The sequence below is a fragment of the Hemicordylus capensis genome, chromosome 4 (genome assembly GCF_027244095.1).
Source record: "Hemicordylus capensis ecotype Gifberg chromosome 4, rHemCap1.1.pri, whole genome shotgun sequence".
Classification (NCBI taxonomy): domain Eukaryota; kingdom Metazoa; phylum Chordata; class Lepidosauria; order Squamata; family Cordylidae; genus Hemicordylus; species Hemicordylus capensis.
In genome coordinates this window covers 164727137-164737633 of record NC_069660.1, presented here as the reverse complement: position 1 = coordinate 164737633, position 10497 = coordinate 164727137, and positions in this window count along the sequence as shown.

The window sequence follows — 10497 nt, the reverse complement described above, 5'->3', positions numbered from 1 at the left end:
GAACTCTCAATCTTCTGGGAATCAAATATATCTTCAATGCCATAATCTAATGCAATACTACCAAGTCGCACTTCAATTTTAACCATGATTTGAAAAAAAGAAGAAAATAAAGAAAAAATATTACCCGTGAGTATAATGATTTCCCTTTTCACAAGAATTTTTGATTACAGCTGCTAAATTAACAGGGAATACTTAAAACCGATTCTACATGTTGGAAAAGACTAATTACACATACAGGGCAAAAATATAACACTAATTATATTAATTAACTAAATGTATAAACTGATTTCCCTAATCTCTGTAATACTTTTGGAAACTACAATAACAGGGAATCCAATGAGAAATTTCAGAAATAAATTCCCCTATATGTCTTTAAGCACAGATTTCCCTGTTCACCAATATCATAAATTTGCTATTTCATCCAAGGGAATAAAATGCATATATTCATATTAGATAAGCATATAATAATAGCCAAAATAACCAACCAAATGTTTCAATTGTATTAACCTAAATGTATACATTTTTACCTTAAAATAAACCAAAAGAATTTAAAAATCTCATTAATGAAAAAAGAGGAGGGATAATAAGGGTAATGAATTTAAAAGGTAAAGGAAAAGGAAAAGCATAATATTTAATTCTCGAGTATTATTTACTTCTCAACATCAAAGCAGAGTCCCAGAGAAAAGTCTTTGGTAGTCCTTCAAGGGGTTAACAAGAAAGTCTTAAAAACATTCCTGGTAGAAAGATAAGAAGAAACTCTGCCAAGAGACTAAACACTGCCAGAACTAGTTCCAAACAAAGAGAAACTTGCGAATGGGAAAATGTGTAATCAGGTCACGTATGGGAAAGTTTTAGGTCTTCTATTTTGACCATTTCAATTTCAAAAGTTGAGTTTCAGGCCAGACTTCTGAATAGGGTTTACACTGTTGAATGATATTTATACTCCATCAGCAGTGATGAAAGATATTCATCTAATTATTATAGAGCAAAAATAAAGAGAGTCCAAAAGTTCCAAAAAATGCCAATATGCTCAGTTATTTCTTTTCTCCTATTTTCCCTTCACTATAATCCATAATATAATGAAAGGGAGGCATCAAAAGATCAGAAACTGAAAATTCCCTTTTCATTTATCTCTACAATCCTAACCGATAATGTTGCTAAAAGTTCCAGCTGTATTCAAGCCATTAAAAACTTTTTAAAAAACCCTCATTCATCTATCCCATCCCAACTTCTGTAATGCTACTAAAAGTCAGAAACAGAAAATGCTGAGCAAGAAGCAAAGAACTTGATTACCAGCAATAAAACACTTTTATCAGTCCCGGAATTCCAATGCTGTGGTTAGAGTTCAAAATGAGAGTAATTAGTCACTAGAGCATCAAACGCTTTGCAAAACCTCTCACAGAAATTCTTCAAAATAGAACTAGAAGCTGATCAAAAGTAAATGCTGAGTTCTGCTAAGAATTTAGCAGTAAAATCACACGGTCATGTAAAGCCTCATTCCCCTCACAGCCGACCCTCTTCCTAAAATTATATATTATTTAATTTTTTAAAATTAAAGAATGAATAAAGGAAAGATACACTAAAAATGTCCAAAATACCAGAGATATCTAACATTACAAATTGTTACCAACATTGGAAAAAGGAGAAAAACAACAACCTCTTCCCTCACTTATCACTGCAAATTTCCTCCATGGATATGGGTTAATTGAGACACCTCTTACGTTCTTCCAAAAATGGCTTTATTTGTATATCTTCTAAAAATTGTCTTATTTTTTGAGGGTCTTTCTTATCTTCTTTGTAGAGTTTAGAATAGTATTCCACTAATTGTTCAGTCATTTCATCATTAAACATAACAAATTCTCTACCATTCCAAATCGATGTTATAGTTCTCTTTTCCTGTTCCTTTCTTAACTGATAGGCTAATAACTTATCAGGTTTGTTGCCTTTTTCAAAGTATCTTTGTTTCACATAAGTCATATTCCTGAATGTCTCTTTGGATTTTATAAGGTCCATTTGCTTTTGAAGTTCTCTAATATTTTGCCAAATATTTTGGGAATGGTTAGTCTTGTGAAGAGTTTCTAAACAGTTTAGTTCATTGGGTATCCAGTCTCTTTGCTTTTGCAAGTCTTTCTTCCTTTTAGAAGATTCAGAAATAAGGACTTCCCTCATAAAGGCCTTGCTCAACTCCCAGACAGAAAAAATAGAAACATCAGAAGTCTTATTTCTTTGGAAAAAAATATGACAGTTCATTACATTTCAAGAGCACTTTTTCTTGTTGTAAAAGAAAATTATTCAGTCTCCACCTCTTTGGTCCAATATTTGAATGTTGAAACTTTACTATCAATGGATTATGGTCGGCATATGTAAGAGGTGCAATTTCTACATCATGTATCCTTGGGAGTATTGACTTTGAGACCATACACATGTCAATTCTGGAATATGAATGATGAGGTTGAGTGGGGAAAGTAAAGTCTCTTTCTAGAGGATATTTATGTCTCCATGCGTCTTCAATCGATAGTAATTTCATATACTCAAATACATTCTTGGGCAGCTTTCTTGAGTTCACTTTATGTTGTCTAGATTTTTCCATCAATGGAGAAAGAACAGCATTCCAATCACCAGAGATTAGGAGTTCACCCTTGACAACATCCAGCAGTGACTGAAAAAATGTTTGGTAAAATTGAGCTTTGTTATCATTAACAAAGGAGCATAAACAGAAACGATGGTAATTTTCGTTTGTTGGATAGTATGAAATTTAAGTATAATAAATCAGCCGAAGTCATCCTGCATTTTTCTAAAGTCCAGTTCAAATTTTTAGTATAAATTGCTACTCCATTTTTCTTCTTGGGACCAGAGGCAACATAACACTGACCCAGTGCCTTACAAGTTAATAAGTTGGTGTTGCTTGCTTTAATATGTGTTTCCCGAAGACAAATTATGTCGGCTCCTTCCTTCTTCGATTTTGAAAAAAATCTTCTTCCTCTTTGATGGGCTATTTAATCAGTTAATGTTAATTAAAATTAATTTTTTTAAATAAGCCATCCCCTCTGAAATCTTCAGTTGATCAGTAGACTAGTAGGCAGAGGTCATTAACTGGTCATTTTTCTGTTCCTCTGATAAATCATCAGCTGGTTGGTTCGAAGCTGTTGTATCCAGAATGTGTAAAGATTCTAAAAAATATGTGGCATCCGAAGGTGTGAAAATCTGTGCCCTCCCTGATCCAAGAATACTTCTAGACAGAAAGGAATATGCCACCTGTAACTTATTTTTTTATCTTGAAGTACAGTTGTAAGGAATTTCAGTTCATGCCGTTTACGTAAAATAGCAATTGGAACATCTGGAAGGATTTGTAAACTGGTATTATGATATTCCAAAGGAGATCTTCTTTGCATCTGGAGAATTACTTCTTTGCTATTTTAACTTAGGAATTTAACCAGAATATCTCTGGGAACTTTTCTCTCCCGGGAATATCTTGAATTCAATCTGTAAACTTCTTGAATATCCAAGGGACTTTCAGAATCTAGATATTCCTGAAGCAAAGTTTCAACAGCAGCCCAAAGGTCCCCTTTCCCAAATTCCTCAGTTCACCCATGAATTTTTAAATTAAATGCACGCTGCTGAGATTCCAGGATTTCAATTCGATTTTCTAATCACCTGAAATCTGCTTCTTGGGATGTTTTCTCAGCTCTTATTTCCTCTTGTATTTTAACAACTTGAGATGAGAGTTGGTCATGTTCTGCGTGTTTCTGGGTAACCTCATCAAATCTTGATGTGATCTCCGTCTGGAAACTATCAAATTTAGCATCTAGGCCTTAAATCCAGGATGAGACACTCTGTATTTCCTTAAGAAACTTCTCTTGAAATTTAGAAAAAGAGGAGGAACCTTCTGTAGTTAATAGGCTCTCAGAGATGTCAGGATCCTCATCAGAATCTTTTCTGGTCTTTGTTGGTTTGCCTTTTTAATGCATTATTCTGATAGACTTTGCGCCAAAATATCTGTACATAGGACAAAAAGGATATCCAAAGGGGATATCTAATAAACAAATTCCCTAAATAGACCCACAGCTGTTAAATCACAGGGAAATATAGAAATATCTATCTATCTATCTATCTATCTATCTATCTATCTATCTATCTCCAGATGAATTCTCTATTCCTGATTAAGTTTTATGCTATTTAAAATACAGGGAATATCTAAATTCAATCTTCCAGTAAAATTATCTAATGTAAATAAGTTCTATCATATATATATATATATATATATATATATATATATATATATATATATATATACAGACCAATTTATGTCCCATGTATTTACCTATATGCCTTTGGATATAGAGATTTCCCTATTCCCAAAAATTTGAGTCACCACTCTTCAATGACAAGGAATAAACCAGTTGTAACCTCTTATTCAATAGACATGTATCAATATGAATATGCAAATAGGAATAAACTCAATATATGCCCATTTATCTTAAAGCTTCACCAGAAATCAGTAGGCCTAATGAGACAGTCTAATTAAATATTGCCTAGGTATAAAGTAAATAATATTTAGTATTACTAGCATACGTTTAGATATTAATATTATAAGTCAGAAAAAAAGCTGATAAGCAAAAAGATCAGAGTCAATAAGAACACAATAAAAGATTCCCGTACATTAAGACTTTTCAAATGCTCACTGTATCTCTAATGGAAATAATAGCTAATGGAAATAATAGCTACACAGCCAAACAGGGACTTTTTTGGTTCATTCAAAATTGGACAGTCTCTGGTTCCATCTTGTGGTGAAGAGAAGCAACTGAAGGTACTGGTGTATCAAAGTTATTGCTCCAGCTGTGATAAAATGCATGGGAATCTGAATTCTTATGCTGTTTTTGTTCTGTAAATTGCCCAGCCCAGAGTAAATAAATCTTCTAAGAATCTTCTTCCAAACGTTCCCAAGTAAAAACAGTAATCCAGTTAGTACCTCAAGTAATGAAGACACCCTCCTTTACAGTTAAAATCCAACGAAGAGAGATGTATAGTCAAGCAATATGTTTACGCAGCATAATTTTTTTAAAAAAAAAATTAGTCTGCCTGAAAAAAGGCTTCACTGAATGAAAGAACAATGAGCTTGGAAAGTAAAGTCTATAATACAAAAGCAGGCATTTGTAATCCAACAACTGTGGAAAAGATTGAAGGAAAAAAAATGTAAAAATAAACAAGGAAAAAGAAAAAAGAACAGACAACCCAGCAAGACTTAACATTGTAAAAGATAGCCCAAACCTAAAAATTAAAAACACAGCCGGAAACCTTCACTGTTAATGAGTCTTAATCCTGCTGGTAATAAATCTTGGAAAGACATAAAACTGCTGAAAAGGAATTACAGCCAAAGCAACTAAGTGCCAAATACATAAATCAGTCCCAAAGCTTAGGTAAAGTGTCTGAGTTCCAGGAAAACCAGCAATAGATGGGGGAGGGGGGAGGGATTTACTTGAAGAGTATGATAATCCTAAGAATTAGAATTAATCCAAGTTCTAATAGTCTAAGAATAGCTGAGATGAATAAAAGTAGAGAGTAATAATTAGAACATGGGGGTAGGGGGGATGGTAACCATAATTACATTTCCAACATCATCTTCTCAGATCTGGGCAGGCTGATGGTATGCCGGAGAAAGGATTCCAAAGTGGAATCCTATACAAAAAGTCAAATCGATGCAGGAGATCCCTGCTGTCAGGAAAATCCAGCTTCTAGCCTCTGTTTCAGCTTCTTCGAGTTGGTTAGTTGCAAAAAACCTGAGAGACGCAGGAGCAACAAGAAATGCTCCCTGCCGGCACCATGATGCCCCTCCCCCTCTCGGCCAACCTTCTTCCTAATGCTATTTACATAATTACCTCAAAGTCAGTAGGGGGTTCAAAAATGGTAAAAACAGAAGAAGAAAAGGTAAGAAAAAGATCTTGGGAGCTCAAAAGCCATTGTCATCTCAGAGATTCAATAAGAAAAACAAAAATGAATAGATAGTAAGGCATGGTGATGTTGGGCTCTGCAAAAACTTAAGCAGAAAAATCAAGTGTGGGTCATACAAAGTTCTATTCCTCTCCCAGTCAATCTTCCTCTTAGCGCCATTTCATCTACTGGGGGGGTCCATGGAGACTCAAAAATGATAAAGTCAAAATATAAGAAAGAAAAATGCAGAGAATCTTGTTAACTTGAATTCCAGTGTTAAGCCATGGTCGTCTCAGAGATTTATTAGGAAAGAAGTTAGAGATAAAATGTAGGAAGGTCGTCCTTCACAAGGCTGGTGGAAACCTTTCTCTATTCAGCCTGGTGCTTAAAGCAGAAAGGTCTCTCCCGGGGGGGGGGTCATCCAGAGTCCTCTAGACTTCCCCAAGGGGGGAGGGGAAGTTCTGCACACATTCTGATCTTCATCTTGCTGATGAAAGATAGTTAGACCAAACAAGAGTGAAAATACCTGAGAGTGCTTCCTTCCAGGACACCATCTTTGCTTTTGGTCTAAGTCCACTCTTGCCAGGTGTATTTGCTAATGTATAGAATTTACCTACTGTGCCAAGGGACTTGCCCCTCCTGGTGGCAGTATGGCCCATTCAACCAGAAGCTGAGCTACCTCAGTGGCATTGTACAGCCTGGTGCTGCTGGCTGACATCTGCAGAGCTGCTACATGGATGTCTTTGTTCTCTTTTGTTAGGCACTATAAAATCCAGAGTTAGGCCTTGGCGGACATCACCTTTGGGAGAAGAGTTTTACAGCAAGTGGTTCCACAGTAGGATTAGCCTGTCTCCCTCTGACTTTGTTTGTCTATAGGGGATCTGGTAGGTTCCTCACTGAGGGAGAATGAATCATTGACACTCACCTGAAAGGTCATTCTCCTCAGTGGCAGGGAGTGTATCCGCCTTGCCCTTGTTTACTTTGGTAATGTGTATCTGTCTGTCTTGTCCTATAAGGCAGTTTCCGCTCTGGGGTGGTCCATCTTCCTGGAGCTTGCGATAGTGATAAGAAATATTCCTTGAGGGTTTACTCTTCCTTGCGCTTGTTGTTTTCATTTATGTTTTGTGTTGTCAAGGTTTGTTGTTGTTTCTTGTTCATGATGTTTAAAGGTAGAGTTCAGTGGCACCAGAGCAATTCTCTAAGACTTCAAATTGAGGATGAAGGGGTAGCTCATCCCAGCTCACCAGAAAAAGTTGTTTCCTGATTGGCCCTGTCTTGGGAGGAACAACCCAGCATCACTGGATACACTCCCTACCACTGAGAATGATCTTTCAGGTGAGTGCCAACAATGCATTCAAACCTTGACTTTGATCAGAAATTTTGTGTCAACCATGACTATACCATCTGTTTCAGTACCAACAAAGTGAATTTCTTTAGTGTGAGTATTAAACTTTCAACTACTATTCAACTTTACAAATCAATTGGAAGGAACAACAGCTGCTGCGTTCTGCTTTGCACCTGGAGACCATGTTCCAGACATCTAAGACACCATTCATGTCTCCTTGCAAAAATTCACCATCTAGAACCACTTCGGTGATGACACAACAAGCATTGGAAGAAGAGAAACATCCTCCTATTGAGTCTAGAGGTGAAAATTGCTACCAACTATTTCCTCAGTATGATCATTGCTGGTACTGTATTGCAGGATCATGGTACTACATTAGGGAAGTCAAAAGCCATACAGAGTTGGACTGTGGTTTCTTCCACCTGGACTGTGAATCCAGATTTCCAGAACCATACTCTCTAGTGTCTACGATGGGAGATTTCATGCACCATCTGTGACAACCAACTACCACAGCAATCCCAGTAACTCCTATCACAGAATCATCTGTTGCACAACTTACCTCAGAACCATTTAGCTGGACTCTTAGTACCCCTTGTTCAAGTTTGATGTACTATAACTTCATATTTGCACTGATTGAACCAATCTACCCATTACTCATAAACATTTTATTTTCTTCCAAAGCAATGCATCTGCCTTATATATTGTACCACAAAATCATACAGGTATCATCTCACACTGCGCAGGAGATAGCAATGGTAAACCTCTCCTGTATTATACCAAAGACAACCACAGGGCTCTGTGGTTGCCAGGAGTTGACACTGACTGATTCTTTGCCTGCTGTGCAGAACATCTCATTATATTTAAGGAAGACAAAGCTGAAATTCCAGGACTAAACTTACATCTATCCCAAAGAACTGTGGCAAACTACTATGGTCTTAATCTATGTTAGATGGTCAAAACCCTGCCACTTTAAGACCAGAGTTAAGGCTATTTCATTTTGGCTCAAACTCCACAAAACTGGAGCACTGGAACACAAGGCTAATGCCTAAATAGACATGCCATGTGATCTACAATGAAGTTTTGCAATGTCACAAATTGTGCTTGCTTCCAATTTGCCCTTCATGTGCACCCACATTTTTCCTTGGTCTTTGAGGCCCAAATCAAGATGAGCATAGTGGAGTGCCCGGCACCAGCCAACTCACCCATGATTTCAGTTTGGTGCACTGAAGACAAGTTGTAAGAGAATTATTCTCCAATCTATAAATGCTTGCCTCTCAAATGTCTTCACACAAGAATTATTCATATGTCCATAGACAGCTCCTTGGAGGCATGGTAACAAAGAAAGCAGATCTCCAAAATACTTAGAGCATACTTGGTGGTAGGGTGGGGCGGGGGAATAAATTGAGACCTCTTTTTTAAAAAATAGCTGCATTAGCGGCTGATAAATTCTATTTAATGTTATAACCAAGTTTATGAACAACATAATCTATTGTCAGTTATGGAGCCGTTCTGGGAAGAGCAGAAGGTTTCAAGTTCCCTCCCTGGCTTCTCCAAGATAGGGCTGAGAGAGATTCCTGCCTGCAACCTTGGAGAAGCCGCTGCCAGTCTGTGAAGATAATACTGAGCTAGATAGACCAATGGTCTGACTCAGTATATGGCAGTTTCCTATGTTCCTATGTTTATCGAATATTGGTGGAATAAGGCACATTCCTCACAAGATACTTCACAAGAACAAATGCATTCTGAAGTTACAAGAGCAGCTCTGCCTGCCTATTTCAAAAATGCATACATAAAAGAAAAATCACACGTTTTTCAGTGATTCTGTAAACTATCTCCATCTGCTGACACCATGGAAAGCAAAGATGCATGGGGACACTCTCTCCTTACTCCATTCCTGCTGAACAACTGGGTGCCACTCTCTGCCTGCCTTGGGTGCCCACCACTCAACCTGTCCATCATAGCAAGCAACAATGTTTTTAAATAGAGATCACTTCCTTCATACTTGCCCAATGAACCATAATCTGCAGTGGACATATACTGGCCACAATCAAGAGAAAAGCCTGGTTAGCTCTATTCATAGCAAATAGCAAACTGATTTTAAAAATTATTTTCCTTCCAACCGAATTAATTTCTCCTCTATGTACACCACACCCAGATGGAAAGTCACTTCTGCAGTTATTTGAAAAGCAGTTTAGACTCAGAAATCCATGCATATGCCCTAAAAGAACTTTTGGGCATCTTATGCCAGTTTCTAATCTAATTAGTCCAGTCTTACAGTTTTCTGTTCCTTCCAATGTTTTATGGCATGTCATTTTGGGAATTTGTCATAAGGCTCTGCATACAGAGCAGTTTAGAGAGCAAGGGATGTTCTACACTAATTCATCCTGCCTAAATCTGTATCAGAGGCTTAAGCCCAAGGTGGCTATGATGTCTGTTGACGTAGCAGGAGATTCTTTGGAGAACTCTGAACATTTGGACTCTGGAGTGCCTATACTATACAAATGCTGACAGAGAGGCTATAAAACTATGATCGAGATGTTATATTAACTTCAGGTCATTGGGCCTAGCTCCGATAACAATATAATGCTTATCTACTAACGTAACCTGAGCTGGCAAGATTCATGTAACATTGATGTACTGGAGAAAATTGTCAGTAAGGATCAATAAGGTTATTTTGCATCTCTTCAGCCACCCCTTTTCTCAGCCTTTCCTCTCAGCCATTCCTTGGAGCTAAAATGCTGCACTTTTAGTCACATAAGAAAGAATTCAGAGACAGCAAAAATCATGCTGTTCCCTATTCAAAGATTATGGCTGGAGAGAACAATAGAGCTAAGTGAAGCTAGCAGAAAGACACTTTTCTATGGAGAGAAGGCTGGAGAATTCTGTGAAAGGGCAACCCAAAGGGAGGGAGATAAGCAGTTTTGAACAGAACAGGCATGAAGTGAGATGACTAAAGAGCAACTCACTTAGAGATGTTTGGGCTGGCTGGTTTTGACTTCTGGCTTTTGGGGATGAGCACGGAAGAGTGAGATGCTCTCTCCAATAACACAGAGTCCCTGCTTGTGATATTTACTGAAAGGCAGATTCAAAGTAGAGACCTGTCCTGTGTTTTAAACCGGGTGTATGCTCTCAAAAGGTCCCAAGACTCTTCAACATCTGTGGCCAAATTCCAGCGAGTACCAGCCTTGAGTCCTAACCTCAGTCAAGCTGCTAAAACCTGGTAA